This window comes from Zootoca vivipara, chromosome 6, assembly GCF_963506605.1.
Source record: "Zootoca vivipara chromosome 6, rZooViv1.1, whole genome shotgun sequence".
Classification (NCBI taxonomy): domain Eukaryota; kingdom Metazoa; phylum Chordata; class Lepidosauria; order Squamata; family Lacertidae; genus Zootoca; species Zootoca vivipara.
In genome coordinates, this window is record NC_083281.1 from 10,360,050 (window position 1) to 10,377,435 (window position 17,386).

At 45.2% G+C, this 17,386-nt stretch overlaps 1 long non-coding RNA gene across 1 annotated transcript; it reads right to left on the bottom strand.

Annotated features, from left to right (window-relative positions):
• Positions 1–1,463: 1,463 nt before the first annotated feature.
• LOC118087974 (uncharacterized) lies at positions 1,464–14,435 on the bottom strand. The gene is made up of 4 exons (XR_004692886.2): positions 14,259–14,435; positions 11,695–11,784; positions 6,900–7,077; positions 1,464–2,508 (listed from the first exon to the last, which is right to left on the bottom strand). It is a non-coding gene; the product is annotated as an uncharacterized LOC118087974 (long non-coding RNA).
• Positions 14,436–17,386: the final 2,951 nt, after the last annotated feature.

Below are 17,386 nucleotides of genomic sequence, written 5' to 3' on the forward strand. Positions count from 1 at the left end.
AACAGCGAAAATAAAGGCTTTGCTTCTCAAACTTCTCTGGTTGGCCTCTGTTATATTCTCCAACCGATGGAGAACCCAATAAGGGAATAAGGGCAGATTTTTGCCTATATCAATCATAACAGGTTGAAAAAACACTCAGCAGTTGATGTTATAACGTGAGGTTATATAAGGTAATGAAAATAATTTAGTAAAGTAAGAAAACGCAGCTAAAACATAATAGATAGGAAACCATGAAAGAGTGAAGGGAAGCGTAATTTAAGATATAGACGATTTAAATAATATAGAAATAATATAGATACGTTATTATTACTATCATATGTTTATGTTTTGTACCTATGCCATCTTTTCTCTATTGTTTTATGTATGACTGTAACATAGTATGTGTCGACGATGATATATTACATATCCTAATTGTTTAAACCAAGTCATAAGCCAAGATCTTATACATTGACCACGGATAATGAAACATAGGTTGTAGGTATTACTCCACATTTTTTGTGACACACAAATGACATGAGAAAACTTGGTATGCTTATTTGTATAACATTATTCTTGTTTATAAAACCCAAAAAACCCACCCAACGGGGGTCTATCTAGTCTAGCATTCTGTTTTTACAGTGGCCAACTGGATGACTGTGGAAAGCCCAAAAGCAGGCCCTGAGCTCAGTGGCATTCTCCCCTCCTCTGGTTTCCAGTGGAACAGGACTTCCTCAGGAGGCGGTGGACTCTCCGTCCTTGGAGGATTTTAAGCAGAGTTTGGATGGCCATCTGCCAAGGATGCTTTAGCTGAGATTCCTGCATTTCCTGCTTGGCAGGGGGTTGGACTGGATGGTCCTTGTGGTCTCTTCCATCTCTATGATTCTATTATATCTAATCTTCTTTATTGGCATATAAAGAGTGTGTCATATACATCAGGGGTGGCCAGCTCCTAAGAGACTGCAATCTACTCACAGAGTTAAAAACTGGCACTGATCTACCCCCTTTTGGGGCTTTTTGGAGCTTTTTTTAGGGAAGAGGAAGGCCCATTTTTTAGGGGTTTAGGTCAAAAGTTGTTGAACTTCTTTTAGAGAGGGGGGAAAGCCACATTTTTTAGGGGTGCATGGCAGAAATGATGAGGTTTTTTTAAGGGGAGCCAAACTTGTTGAGCTTCTTTGGGGGAAGCCAGTGGACTACCAGTGATCTACCACTGATGCCCAGTGATCTACCGGTAGGTCATGATCTACCTGTTGGACATGCCTGCTGTATGGAATCTGACCTTTGAAGAATTTGTAAGTAAACCATTCTTAGCTTAGGCTACCAAACATGCGGTCTTTTCCTATGCTGGGGGAAGAGGGAAGCTTTGGCATTCACAAGGGTGTATTTTAAAGGTCTAACAGTCTATTTTTCCGCATACATATTTTGTGTACACACACACACACACACACACACACACACACACACACACACACAGGTTGTTCCCCATATATGAGAAGGCAAAATCTAACAGTCCCTTCAATCTGTCTCTGGTGATGTGGATTCATTACAAGTCAGAAATTAGAAGTGAAGTGAAGTATGTCCAGCTGGAGAAAAGCCAAGAGAAGCCAAGGTGAGTAGAATTACCTGGTGATTGGGAAAGCTTTAGAAATCTATCCATTTCAGTTTTTCTCAGTTTCTCATTCTTTCATTTTCAGTGCTCCACATTTCCACCTCAGTTTGTGATTTTGAAGTAGAGGGGAGGAATTCCTCATGAAAACCCACCAGCGTTTTTTGTGTGAATGAGTCCTTTCTTCTCTGAATCTACAGTGGAACCTCGGTTTATGAACACCTCGGTTTACGAATTTTCCGTTTACGAACGCCGCAGACCCATCTGGAACGGATTAATTCACTTTCCATTACTTTCAATGGGAAAGTTCGCTTCAGTTTATGAACGCTTCAGTTTAAGTACTCCGCGGACCCGTCTGGAACGGATTAATCCACTTTCCATTACTTTCAATGGGAAAGTTCGCTTCAGTTTATGAACGCTTCAGTTTAAGTACTCCACGGACCCGTCTGGAACGGATTAATCCACTTTCCATTACTTTCAATGGGAAAGTTCGCTTCAGTTTATGAACGCTTCAGTTTAAGTACTCCGCGGACCCATCTGGAACGGATTAATTCACTTTCCATTACTTTCAATGGGAAAGTTCGCTTCAGTTTATGAACGCTTCAGTTTAAGTACTCCGCGGACCCGTCTGGAACGGATTAATCCACTTTCCATTACTTTCAATGGGAAAGATCACTTCAGTTTATGAACGCTCCGGTTTATGAACAGACTACCGGAACCAATTGTGTTCATAAATCGAGGTACCACTGTACTGCCGATCTCACTGGGGCAGATCCTTAGTTTTAGTGCTTTTTGAAAAGGCAGAAAAATCTCTACCCACTCCATTTCACTCTTCTTCCACCAGAGGGCTGTTGAAGGACATTCTATTTTCTCTGTGATTCAGTATAAACACCCAGCAGTCAGTAGCAGCTTTTATGCTAAGTGGCCTGGGGGGACGAAAAAGGAAAGTAAGATAAATGATCCTGCAATTCTGGATTGTTTCTCTCTTGTTCCTTTCCCCCTTTCTTTCCACCTTCAGCCCAAAAGCCCAGATCACAGCAGCAGAGGGATGAAACAGCTGGAACCACAATTGAACTATAAAATGGTGGTTTTCTTGAAATGAGAGTACCCCCAAACATTTTTTAAGAAAAAAGAGCACTGTCTGTGTGTGTGTGTGTGTGTGTGTGTTTCACAATTTAGAGTATTCATTTATACAATACTCTTGTTATAAGGGGCAGGGTAAGAGGAATTTGCCCCCATGCATTACGAGACTACCAATGTACAGAGAGGGGACAGTTTAGCCAGAGAGAAGCCATTTTCTTGACTTCATGGTTCAAAAGTCAAGAGAAGCCTATTCTGCCGTATCAAGGTAAATTAATCCCCTGCTGACCCAGACAGTTCCTCCAGACCTCTTGGAAAACACACGCACCCTTTTACATAACCCATTGCTAAATCCTGTCTCACACCCACATGGAAACTTGCATAATCGCACCTCCAGCCAGATAACCAAAAACGATAACGATCACCCATTCTCGGAACTTCCACCCTCCCAAATCCCCGCCTGAGGTGCCCTCCCTTGTACTTTTCATGACCCAGATTCAGCTGAACCATGGACCTTTTTAAGATATATATATTTATCCCTAATAAACTATTCCGTTGTTCCTTTAGTAATGTTATGGTGTCCTCTATCATGTTACCCGATGCATCTCCCTATTCTCTACTCTGTATGAAACTGTATCTATTTACGAAACCGCAATAATATAACCTTGCACTGATACCTTGAACCTTTCTATCAAATTGTACCTGTTTAAAAAATCCTGCCATCCTGAAGAATTAATTGTTTGACTCTACTATTTGCAAAGGTTTCCACTTATGCACCCTTCTAAGCTTTTAGTTCGTTGTCCTTGATAAAATGTTATAAGCTGTCAAACATCGCTCTGAACTGTGAACGTTTTACCGCTGTTAGAATTGTATCCTCTCTGTGTATTATTAGTTACTGTATAATATCTTCTTCTTCTTTAACTTTAAGTGTAGTCTTTTCTCTCTATTGCAAACGTTGAATATTTGTATAAACTTTGTTGCAAGTTAATAGGCACCTCTGTGGCACAACATATTTTACGGACTGTTTCCACTTCTTCTTGATACCACACTGCCACCTAGCCAGTCTAAAAGAGCACGACTCAAATACACACTTTCAGTGAGAACAACAATTTTATTTGATAAACAGGTGTTATCAACAATCTTCCCACATCCGCAGAGTCTTCCTGTCAAACAATAAGGAGACATGCATAATCATTACCTGGACTATCACCATGATATCTTACATCAAGAATTCCATCAACCCCTTTGTCCTCTCGCGATTACCCCCTCCCAGAACCCATTTCCCCACCTTTTATGCAATTCTGTACTATTGGAAATGAAACCTATAAATTTGTGAAGCTTCCTTTGTTCGGGGTCCCTTCACTTCAACTTGCTTGTGTGGACGGATCGCTATTGCAATAGCTTTATTATTTAATTAATAAAGTACCTTGCTTCGTACGTCCTGGTTTGGCCTCTGTTATTTGGTAGGCAGGAGACGCTCAAACTTCGTCTGCCTGCCAGGATACCTGGACTCTTCCTGGGTCAAGGATCCACTTAATTCTAGGACCGTGTAGCTCTGCAAATTTTTACAACACTCTCATCAGATGTCAAAGAGAAAAACAACTACCAGACTTTTAGAAGACATCTGAAGGCAGCCCTGTTTAGGGAGGCTTTTAATGTTTAATAGATTACTGTGTTTTATTTTTCTGTTGGAAGCCACCCAGAGTGGCTGGGGAAACCCAGCCAGATGGGCGGGGTATAAATAATAATAATAATAATAATAATAATAATATATTATTATTATTATTATTATTAACCTTAAAATATCAGTGACTTCCCTTCTCTTTCCATAGTTCATTTTACATAGCAGAAATCCCTGCATATTTTATATAAACTAAAGAAAATTCGGTATTCCATTATTATTACTTCCATCAAAACTTATTTACACTGCTGGATTTATTTTAATGCTGCCAACGTTTTCAAGTGTACACAATTCCCCCCCTATATTCCATAAACATTTTCCAATCTTCTTTAAACGAATGTTCTTCTTGTTCTCTTATCCTATACGTTAGATCTGCCAGCTGCGCATATTCCATCAGTTTACGTTGTCATTCTTCTTTAGTTGGGACCTTGTTCATTTTCCATTTTTTGGGCTAACGAAACATGGGCTGCTGTAGTGCTCTTTCTGACACCTGGGAATTTCCATCTGAATTATCCCCAACAAAAAGGACTCTGTTTTTTGGGGGGGGGGCGGTGCTTTTAAACATTTTTTTCAGTTCATTATGGATTATTTCCCAATTCTCTTTTACCCTTTTACATGTCCGCCACATATGAAAGAACGTTCCCCCCGCCTCATTGCATGATTTCCAGCACTTATCTGATTCAGTCTTACACATCTTAGCAAGTCTACTTGGATTTAAACACCACCTGTAAATCCTTTTCAAGTAGTTCTCCTTCAAGGAATAACATGCTGTAAACTTCAGATCGATCTGGACTCCATCTCTCATCAGCCGCAGCCGGGTGACCAGTGCTCAGAGCAGGATTGATGCAACAGAATCTGGAGGGAGCCACACCAGATACCCTTGGCATAAATGCCCATGCAGAAAAGTCCACTCTTGTCACATGCAGCTTGATGCTACAACGATTCCATCAACAGTGTCTCTGAAAAATTTCACACATCACTTGGGAAGGCAGGCGAACTAATATCAGTGTATAAAACTAATATCAATTAAAAGACGCCTGCTTCTTGGGAGAAAAGCAATGACAAACCTAGACAGCATCTTAAAAAGCAGAGACATCACCTTGCCGACAAAGGTCCGTATAGTTAAAGCTATGGTTTTCCCAGTAGTGATGTAGGGAAGTGAGAGCTGGACCATAAAGAAGGCTGATCGCCAAAGAATTGATGCTTTTGAATTATGGTGCTGGAGGAGACTCTTGAGAGTCCCATGGACTGCAAGAAGATCAAACCTATTCATTCTTAAGGAAATCAGCCCTGAGTGCTCACTGGAAGGACAGATCGTGAAGCTGAGGCTCCAATGCTTTGACTACCTCATGAGAAGAGAAGAATCCTTGGAAAAGACCCTGATGCTGGGAAAGATTGAGGGCACTAGGAGAAGGGGACGACAGAGGACGAGATGGTTGGACAGTGTCCTCGAAGCTACGAACATGAGTTTGACCAAACTGCGGGAGGCAGTGCAAGACAGGAGTGCCTGGTGTGCTATGGTCCGTGGGGTCACGGAAGAGTCGGACACGACTAAACGACTAAACAACAATATCAGTGTACTGGAAGAAGCAAAGATCACCAGTGTTGAAGCAATGATTCTTCAACATCAACTTCCCTGGACTGGTCATGTTGTGCGGATGCCTGATGATCGTCTTCCAAAGCAACTACAGTACTCTATTCCGAACTTAAAAATGGAAAGCGTAATGCTGGTGGTCAACAAAAGAGGTTTAAAGACTGTCTCAAGGCAAATCTTTAAAAATGTAGTATAAACACCGACAACTGGGAAACACTGGCCTGAGAGCGCTCCAGTTGGAGAACAGCCTTTACCAAAGGTGCCATGGGCTTTGAAGACATTCGAACTCAGGACGCAAGGGAGAAACGTGCTAAGAGGAAGGCACGCTTGGCAAATCCACACCGTGATCAACTCCCGCCTGGAAACCAATGCCCCCACTGTGGAAGGACGTGGGGATCCAGAAGTGGCCTCCACAGTCACTTATGGACCCATTGTTAAAACCGTGTTTATGGAAGACAATCTTACTCGGATACGAGTGATCGCCAAAGAAGAAGAAGAGGATACTACAACAAATTCATTGGTCTTTAAGGTATTGCAAGAGATTTTATTTTTCCTGCAGCAGACAACCATGGCCAGGAGATTCCGGCTAAACACCAGGAAGAACTTCTGGACAGTAAGAGGTGTTGGATAGTGGAATGGTCTCCCTGGGAGGTGGCGGACTCTCCTTCCTTGGAAGTTCTTAAGCAGAACTTGGATGGCCATCTGTCAGGGATGCTTTAGTTGAGATTCCTGCCTTGCAGAGGGTTGGACGAGGACCCTCGAGGTCACTTCCAACTCTATGACTCTATATGCTGTTCAATGGGTTCATACACATTCCTCACTCCTCTCACCCTAAATACATATTGCAATTCCAATCAACACTGGGCAAGCAGGCAAAGGGATTTTCCGAGACACGGGAGTTTAAACCCAGGAAAGGTGTCGAGTAGAAAGGGCATTGTGAGACACATGTTATTCATGCTTACCGGCATGCTCCGTTTTGGGGAAATGGTTGCGCTTCTTGGCCCAGATCTTGCCCCAGCCTTTCACAAAGTGGTGTCATCCAGATGTTTTGGGCTTCAACTGTAGTCTTTCCCAGCCCCTTCATGGAGATGCAAAGGATTGAAGCTTGTAGCGCCTTAGGCTCTTATCACGGGACTATCCCTTAAAAATTAAATTAAGACTTTATTTATTTTTAATAGTTTATTTATATGCTGATAAACAAACATAAAGCAACACATAGACATACAATATATTGCAAACAAAATACAAATAATATATAAACGTGAAAATGAAAATCGAAAAAGGAAAAAAGGAACATATCTCAAAAATAAAGATATGTATTAACCTAAATGTGACTCCATTTTCTTTGTTGACTTCCTTCGTCCTCTATGCGGGACTAATATCAACCATAGTAATCTGCTTTCTTTAATCTTCTTTTTAATTTAATTTCTGTTTTGATTGTCTTTATTCTAACCCTACATCAGTTTACAGAAGTTAATTAAAACAAGTCCAAGAAGTAATATGCAGGCATTGCTTCTTCAGATAATCACTATATTTTCCCAACTTCTGAAGTTTTCGTTTGCTGTGGCCCCTGATCATGTCTGTCAGTCTGGCTAGTTCAATGTAACTGAATAATTTATCTTGCCATTCTCATTTGGATGGAATTGTTTCTTTTTTCCATTTTTTATATATTTTTTAATTTTTTTATTATTTTTGCTATCAGCATTCTAGCTGCCACACAGCATAAAAGAATAGATTCTTGTCTTCTCTGAGTATATCTGTATCAATTATTCCCAGCAAGAAGGCTTCTGTTTCCCCCCCAAAATTATATCTAAAGATTTTCTTCATTTCTTCAAAAACCAAGTCCCAGAAGCCCTTAACTTTTTCAGATTGCCACCACATGTGTGTAAGTGTGCCCTCTGATCAGTTGCACCTGCAGCATAAATTGGATTTAGTTTTATACATTTTACAGATTTTGTAACATTAGGAACATTAGGAAAAACTTCCTGACAGTAAGAGCTGTTTGACAGTGGAATTTGCTGCCACGGAGTGTGGTAGAGTCTCCTTCTTTGGAGGTCTTTAAGTGGAGGCTTGACTGCCATATGTCAAGAATGCTTTGATGGTGTTTCCTGCTTGGCAGGGGGTTGGACTGGATGGCCCTTGTGGTCTCTTCCAACTCTATGATTCTATGTGTTCTCACACTGAGCTGTGACCCTTCCCTTAAAATTAAATGTGGAGTGGAACAGCCCCCTCTCCACCAGGACCTCAGTGCTGCTTTGACACTCTGTAGAGTGCCTCTATAGAGGCTACATGTCAAGGGAGGGGGGGGACCCAGCCTAAACACCCATGTCTTGGTGAGTGGAAGAAGACAGGAAGGCGATGCAGAGAAGACACAGAGAATACAGGAGCCTGGCAGCAAAGCCAGCCGGATTCTCCCCTATAATAACTTGAGCAAATGAATTGCGTCAATTCCGTAGAAAGGGACTAGTGTCGCAGAAGCAAAAGGGCAGCAGTTAACTCAGTAGGCAAGGAGGAACGGAAAGGTAAGCTGGACCACCTCTGTCAACCGCAGGCGGCCGAAGCAGCTATATACAAAGAGACGCCTTGTATAAGACTCCTCCTTGAGCAACAGAAGAGTTTGGCCAGAGAGAGAGAGAGAGAGACCTTTGCAGAGTCTGGGGAATCTGTACAATCCACCCATCTGTACAGAATTAACAATGTTCAGCTTATGTGGACGGAAGCGAAGCATCGCTCAGGGCCCAAGGCTAAACTTGGGAAACCTTCACAGCCCGCCATATGGCTGAAGGAGCAAATGAACAAACGAATGGGCAGTGCTTGTGGAAAGAAGATCAAGCAGTCGGCATCCTGAGACACACCTCACTGGGATGAAACCCTATTGGAACCTGATTTGGGGGAAGTGGAGATTAGAATAATGATTTATTTTGGTGCCAGCTGTAAAGCTTGCCCTTCTGCCAAGCACTCTGAGGTTGTGTTGAGTGTTTTTTTGGAGACGATGGCTGGTATTGCCGAAGAAACAAACAGAGTGAACTTTTCACTGAAGCAGATTGTTTCATTTTAAGTGATGGGGTTCTTTTTTATTATTATTTATGCATTGCATGTTTTGGATGGTAGCCAACAAAGTGTTATTCTTATTCTTACTTATTAAATTTCCATATCGCCCTTCATCCGAAGATCACATAGCAGTTTACAGTATAAAAACACAAAAATACGTAACATTTTTTTAATTAAAAAAACTCCTCCCACAAACATGTTTAAAAGGCCACAGATTGTTTAATCCAGGCTTCCTCAACCTCGGCCCTCCAGCTGTTTTGAGACTACAATTCCCATCATCCCTGACCACTGGTCCTGCTAGCTAGGGATCATGGGAGTTGTAGGCCAAAAACATCTGGAGGGCCAAGGTTGAGGAAGCCTGGTTTTAATCAGACAAAGCCTGGTTCTAGAGAAGTGGCTGAGGTTGAGGAAGCCTGGCGCCTAAATATATGTAAATGAAGGGACCAGGTGAGTCTCCCTGGGGAGAGCATCCCACAAGTGGGGAGCCACCACGGAAAAGGCCCGTTCTCATGTTGCCGCCCGCACAAAGACTTTTGGCTCCACAACAGAACCTGTGTACAGAAGATGAGCCAGCTGGATCAGGCCATCTAGTTTAGTATCTTGTTCTCGCAGTTGTTAGGTTTTTCCTTTAAGACTGATGTGGTCAATGGTGCTACACAGGGATGTGTGTTTGCAATCTTGTTCTGAATGATAGCACACCTGTGAGCTTTTGCTAATTTGAATAATTGAAGGTAGAGTTTGCTTACTGTCATGTGATTGGGTAATTGACTATTTTGAATTCTGTATTTAAGCTACCCAAATAGTTCATGGGTGTGGTGGTGGTGATGTATTGTGAAATGAGAGGAATGGAGTAGAGGAGTGTGGTGTATATAATTGTAAATAAAAGCAAGCAAAGATACTGAAGACGACTTTGTTATTTCGTCGACCCTGCCGCTGTTGCCACTCGGTTGGTGCGTATTTTGCCCAACAGCAGTGGCCAACCAGATGCCCCCGTGAGAAGCCCCCAAGCAGAATCTCAACCCAAGAGCACTCTCCCCTCGTGCAGTAACTGGTATTCAGAAACATCACTTGCCTCCAGCCTTGGAGGCACCTGGAGCCACAGCAGAGCCCTTGTAGCCACTAGCCATCAATAGACAACCTTCTCTTCCATGAATTTGTCGAGTGCCCTTTCAAAGCCATCCAAGTTGGTGGACATTGGCTATATGTTGTGTGAAGGAAGTCCTGGCTTGTAGTCTTGTCTTGAATCTTCCAAACAAGCCAGCAATCTGGACAAGGGCTGTTAAAACAACCACCGCAACCACAACCTTCTTATCCGATTCACCCATCTGGCTGGGCCGCTTTGTTGCTGGTCTTCCGGTGGGCTTCATTTACTTTGGCCACAGAGGATGCCGATTCCTGTGTGTTTGTCCGTTCTTTTCCTCTTTCCTCCCTTCACTCTCCAAATGGTTCATTGTGATGAGGTTTGCAGACGGCCCTGCCGGGGCTTGCCAGAGCTTGCTTCTCCTACCGCCACCCAACGCAGAGCATGGCGTAATCGCTCGCCCAGAGGAGCTGTTAAAAGGGCCTGGCAGGAAACATCAGACATTTTTTCCTTTGCTACTCATGTCATTTTCAATTAAAAGACAATCACTTTCTCCTCCCCTCCTCTTCTTAGAACCCTGGGCTGAGTTCCTAGGCGGTAGCTGAGCTACTGCTTGAAAGAGGAACCGATGGAAAGGAAACACTCCGTGGGATGAGGAGGAGGAGGTGGAAGGAACACAGGTCAGGTGGGGATGAAATCATGAAATGGACCAGTGCTGGACAATAGGAGCAAGAAGAGATGGCAAAAACCAGCAATTCCTGCGGCTGATGCTTGATATTCCCCCAATACACACAACACACACACACAACCACGGGACTTCTGACCCAATTGTGGGAGGTCACAAAAACACACACTTTGGCATCACGTTTTCTGTTTTGGATCCCGACATTTTACCAGAAATCAGCCTTATGGTAATAATACTGTTTTCATTTCCTGGCTCGCTTTATCCCCTTGACTCAATTCTTCCTTCCTTGCCCTCCATCCTGAATCTGTCTATCTGTCTGTCTAATCTATCTATCTAATGATCAGGGGTCCCCAAACTAAGGCCCGGGGGCCGGATGTGGCCCAATCACCTTCTAAATCCGGCACGCGAAAGGTCCGGGAATCAGCATGTTTTTACATGAGTAGAATGTGTCCTTTTATTTAAAATGCATCTCTGGGTTATTTGTGGGGCCTGCCTGGTGTTTTTACATGAGTAGAATGTGTGTTTTTATTTAAAATGCATCTCTGGGTTATTTGTGGGGCATAGGAATTCGTTCATATTTTTTTCCAACATATAGTCCGGGCCCTCACAAGGTCTGAGGAACAGTGGACCGGCCCCCTGCTGAAAAAGTTTGCTGACCCCTGATCTAATCTATCTATCTATCTATCTATCTATCTATCTATCTATCTATCTATCTATCTATCTATCTATCTATCAACACACACACACTCTCAGATTGGCATTTTGATTGAGCAAACAGCTTCTTCTTTTTAAGGAAGAAGAGAATTAGAATAGAGGTGGACATCACCAGAGACCAACCAAAAGCTGGGGAAGGGGAATCTCGTTATACAGAAAGTATCCCCCAGAAAATGGGTTCGATGCCCAACTATTGGAAGGAAAACTAGCCAGCGGCAATACTTACAAGCTTTTTGATAGGGAGCTAGTCGCGCTGCAGAGCAGAGGTCTAAGAACACTGGCCATTCTCCATGACTGCCAGGTAAAGGACCAGATACTGTGGGCAGAGAGCAGAGGGTGGTTAGCTGTGTTTCAGGAGACCCTCCTCCCTAAGTGAACTTACCCAGCGCACACACACACTGCAGCAGAGGTTTGTCGTGTTCTGGTCCAATGCCAGAGCCGCTGGGGGAAAGCGGCAAGGCTGGACAAAGGTTGCTGAACCACGGACAGCTCCAAGCAAGCCCCCTGACAGAGGTTGGGAGTAGACCAAGGCCTTTTGTACCTCTGTCGGAACTGCCGCCTCCAGGCTAAACTCACCTGTGGAGACCTTCAGAGCTTTAAAGGACCAACCTTCTGGCCTGAAGATGAGCACTCCTCCCCCATTCCACAGCCTCCCTCCTGAAGAGCTCCTGAACTGGTGATGTGCTGGGAAAGGAAAGGTGCTCACCAGGGTCCAGTCTCCAGCCTTATAGGTCTTGGTGGCCTGGAAAGTTCCTCTGGGGAGTCCTGCCCAACCACCTCAGGTGTGATGGTCTCCCTACCTTCTGCAATCAGCTCTGAGCCCTGGCCCAGACCTAGCTCCCACCTGCTGCTCCTACAGCCTCTGACTATGTGTGCAGATCACTGCTGGAGACAGGGGTCATATAACCTTGTTAGGGTGGGCAAGAGATAGCTATTACAACTGCAGGGTCTTCCGGTGACCTGCTGAAGGCATCTGGCTGGCTGCAGTTAGAAAGAGAATGATGGGCTATAGACTGTAAGAAAATGCAGCTAAAACATAATAGATAGGAAACCATGGAAAGAGTGAAGGGAAGCATATTTTAAGATATAAAGGTAAAGGTAAAGGGACCCCTGACCATTAGGTCCAGTCGTGACCAACTCTGGGGTTGCGCGCTCATCTCACATTATTGACCGAGGGAGCCGGCGTATAGCTTCCAGGTCATGTGGCCAGCATGACAAAGCCGCTTCTGGCAAACCAGAGCAGCACATGGAAACGCCGTTTACCTTCCCGCTATAGCGGTTCCTATTTATCTACTTGCATTTTGATGTGCTTTCGAACTGCTTTGTTGGCAGGAGCTGGGACCAAGCAACGGGAGCTCACCCCGTCACAGGGATTCGAACCGCCGACCTTCTGATCAGCAAGCCCTAGGCTCAGTGGTTTAGCCCACAGCGCCACCTGGGTCCCTTTGGCAAGCATTAGGCAGTGGCTTTTACCTTCTTGCCCTCACTGTGGCATTTCCAGAGGCATCTCATTAGCCATGGTGGGAGGCAGGATGTTCAGTTAGGTGGGCTAATAATAATAATAATAATAATAATAATAATTTATTATTTATACCCTGCCCATCTGGCTGGGTTTCCCCAGCCACTCTGGGCGGCTTCCAACAGAAGTATCAAAATGCAATAATTTATTAAACATTAAAAGCTTCCCTAAACAGGGCTGCCTTCAGGTGTCCTCTAAAAGTCTGGTACTGTAGTTGTTTTTCTCTTTGACATCTGAAGAAGAGTTTGGATTTGATATCCCGCTTTATCACTACCCGAAGGAGTCTCAAAGCGGCTAACAATCTCCTTTCCCTTCCTCTCCCACAACACACACTCTGTGAGGTGGGTGGGGCTGAGAGACTTCAGAGAAGTGTGACTAGCCCAAGGTCACCCAGCAGCTGCATGCGGAGGAGCGGAGACGCGAACCCGGTTCCCCAGATTACGAGTCTACCACTCTTAACCACTACACCACACTGGCTCCCCAGTGGTGGGAGGACCTGGTTCCCTGTAACTTGGCTTCTCGCAGCGAGGGAACCCCCAGAAGGCCCTCAGCACTGGACCTCAGTGTCCAGGCAGAACAATGGAGGAGGAAACGCTCCTTCAGGTATACTGGACCAAGGCCATTTAGGGCTTTAAAGGTCAGCACCAACACTTTGAATTGTGCTTGGAAACGTACTGGGAGCCAATGCAGGTCTTTCAAGACCGGTGTTATGTGGTCTCGGCGGCCGCTCCCAGTCACCAGTCTAGCTGCCGCATTCTGGATTAATTGTAGTTTCCGGGTCACCTTCAAAGGTAGCCCCACATAGACCACAATGCAGAAATGAGGCCTCCACACACAGAGTCAGTCTAGCCCTGGATTACCTCCGTCACCTTGCTCGCCTTCCTGGAAGCATTCCACTGCATGAATCAGGATAAGAATAAGAACGCAAGGAGTTGCCTTATACAGAATCAGGCAGCTGGTCTATGTGGCTTCGTTTGGGCTGCACACACTGACTGGCAGCAGCTGCTGTGGAGTTTCAGACAGACCACATTCCTTAGAGATGCTCAGGAACTGAACACAGAGCAGGCACGGCTTTGGTCCAAACCGACACATTTCTTTCCACGTCCTTTGCCAGGGCCTAAGCAGAACTTCCATGTCCCAGGGCAATCTACCTGTGAGATAGGGCCAGGGAGCGATGATGAGAGAGAGCTGTTCCCTCCCTGTTTGTGGGCTTCCCTGAGCCACCTGGTTGGCCTCTGTGGGGAACAGGATTGTGTTGGGAGTAGACCCACCTTTTGAGTGACCCAGTAGGGCAGCTCTGCAGCATCCTTCAGTTTCCCAGCTCCTTTTCCTTCCTCTTGCTCCTCTTCATTAAGTCAGAGAGGAGCCACCTGGCCCGCTGGGGTGTGTTTGTCCTCAGCTTCTGCGGGTAAAGGCTTTGTTTGGGGGGGAGAGCAAGCTTTGGAGAGAGCCGCAAGTTCCCCGAACCATCAGAGGAATGGCTCAGGGAGTGTGTTTTTCCAAGGAAAATAAAGGAAAGGAGTGATCTCACCCTGTTGGGACGCCGTGTGCTCAGCAAAAGCATCCCTGAAGGCCATCCGCTGGCTACCGGGTCTCGCATGCATGCTTCTGCCACGCACAAAAAAAGAGAAACGACACACACATAGAGAAAAATAACTTCCAGACCCCGTCCAGGAGGCAGGAGAACATCACCTCCTCTTACCGAAAAAGCAGAGTCTTGGAATTCTCTTTCCTGGCTAAACTAATTTGTACTGCGACCAACTGGCAGCTTTAAGAGGGGGCCAGTGATGCAGTTCAGTAATTTTAGACTTTGGCCTTACTGGAGAGGGGAGGCTTTTTATTGATTCGCTGACCTAAAATATGGCAAGCCATCCTTACTCCCCCCTGGCACAGAGCTACAACTTGGGCCCCGTAGATAAGAGCACCGCTCTGCCTGCAGAAGGGTCCAAGGATTCACTCCCCAACAGCATCTCCCAGGTGGGGCCGGTATGTCCCCCTACCTGAAATCCTGGACAGCTGTTGCCAATTGGATAAAGGGGGCTCATCAACCTGGGAAGGTAGCAAATCTGGAAGAAGGAAAACTCTGGTCCTGAACCTCCGCCTCCTTGAGGCAGAATTGTAGCGTTGGAAGGGACCCCCGAGGGTCATCCAGTCCAACCCCCTGCAATGCAGGAATTTCAGCTAAAGCATCCATGACAGGTGGCCTTCCGACCTCTGCTTAAAAATATCCAAGGAAGGAGAGTCCCCCTTGTCCAAAGTCCGTTTCGGGGGCCTAATCCAGCAGCCCGCCGTCGGTTTAATCCTCAAAAAAGCTCAACAACTTCAATCCTAAAAACCATTTGGTCGGCCCTCACGGCCCTTCACTTCATCAAATCTGGCCCTCTTTGGAAAAAATTTGGACACCACTGCTGATGTGGAGTGGACTCCCAAGACAATTCAACAGTACCTTCTACACCTCCTTCTGGCAACTCCGGCAGCCAAGGTGGTGCCAGACGTCTTGCTCTGCTTTCCTTTGGATCACCTCAGCGAAGCCAAGAGGGGAGTCTTGTGGTCAGGGCAGCCCAGGACCCCCAGACACAGGCCTTTGCCCCAGGGAGATCACTTTGGTGCTGCGAACACAGCAAAAACAACACAGGAGGCAGCAGCTGCGAGTTCCCGGTCTCTGCAGCCACAGCAGGCACTGTGATTCTCCAGCAATTTGACTTCGCCAGGAATGCTGCTGATCAATGCAGACAGTGCTATTTATTTATTAAATTAGAGGCTTTGTTACCCTGCTTTTCAGCCAGAAAAACGGCCAGAGCAGCTTACATACAGTGAAAACAAGACAGTCCCGAACCGCAGACGTACAATATTAAAACAACTCACCACACAGCACACAAGGGGAAAGGGAGCAGGAGGGAAGAGGAAAATTGAAACTCAAGCATCGGTTTCTAAACGACTGCTCCTAATATTGACCAGCTGGCAATGGGCAGGAGGTGCCTGATGGAAGTGGGCCTCCAGCAAAGCTGATGGAATGAGCCTTCTGCTTCCGATCTCTCCCACTGAGGCAGCCTGATGGAATGGGTCACAGCAGAGCCGATGGACCAATGCTAGATGGACCAATGGTTCTGTCCCAGCCCACAAAAATAAAAAATAATCAGGAGCAGCAGGGTCCAAATTAGAAGCAGCCAAACAGAGGTTCTGCACAATGTTCCCGTTTTTATTTTCGTTTTTGAGGGGTGGTGGTCCTGAAACATCACCATGTGAATATTCAATCCTGTTCATGGTTATTGTTCCTGGCAGTTTCTGCTTCTTCTGCCTAGATCAGGACAAATCAGGACTCATGGAACAAACTCAAGCAGATCATCAGATCGGGGCCGGATGTAGGTTTCATAGAATCATAGAGCTGGAAGAGACCACAAGGGCCATCCAGTCCAACCCCCTGCCAAGCAGGAAACACCATCAAAGCATTCTTGACATATGCCTGTCAAGCCTCTGCTTAAAGACCTCCAAAGAAGGACACTCCACCACACTCCTTGGCAGCAAATTCCACTGCCGAACAGCTCTTACTGTCAGGAAGTTCTTCCTAATGTTTAGGTGGAAGCTTCTTTCTTGTAGCTTGAATCCATTGCTCTGTGTCCGCTTCTCTGGAGTAGCAGAAAACAACCTTTCTCCCTCCTCTATATGACATCCTTTTATATATTTGAACATGGCTACTATATCACCCCTTAACCTTCTCTTCTCCAGGCTGTTCCAGCATGTCAGTTTCCTTCTTGAACTGTGGTGCCCAGAACTGGACACAGTACTCCAGGTGAGATCTGACCAGAGCGGAATACAGTGGTACTATTACTTCCCTTGATCTAGATGCTATACTCCTATTGATGCAGCCCAGAATTGCATTGGCTTTTTTAGCTGCTGCATCACACTGATGACTCATGTCAAGTTTGTGGTCTACCAAGACTCCTAGTTCCTTTTCACATGTACTGCTCTCAAGCCAGGTGTCTCCCATGAATGACACCCACGAAGGCAAGTGAGGGCAGCTGAGGGCAATGACAACAGGCAAACTGCAATTTTAGCAAAAAAAGCCATTCACCACCAAGAGTGCCCTTCAAATGCCCCCTTTAGGGACCTTTTTGGTACTCTCCCCCTCTCCCTCCCCTCGCTCAAATTTATTTGTTTAAATAGCTTTCACTGGCCATCACTTTCCATTACTCTCAGTTTAAAAAGAAGGTATTTGGGGCGACTGGAAAGGGGTAAGTGCTACAACCTTTTGAAAATTCAAGTTTTAGATACCAAGCCCATCTACTTGCCATCCTGAAACCTCTGTGAAATGTTGAAACTTAAAATCTCATCAGTAAACCTAGCTCGGCTGCTGCCCTGTATAAGAAATTACAGAAAGATGGGGCCACCACTGTGGAGG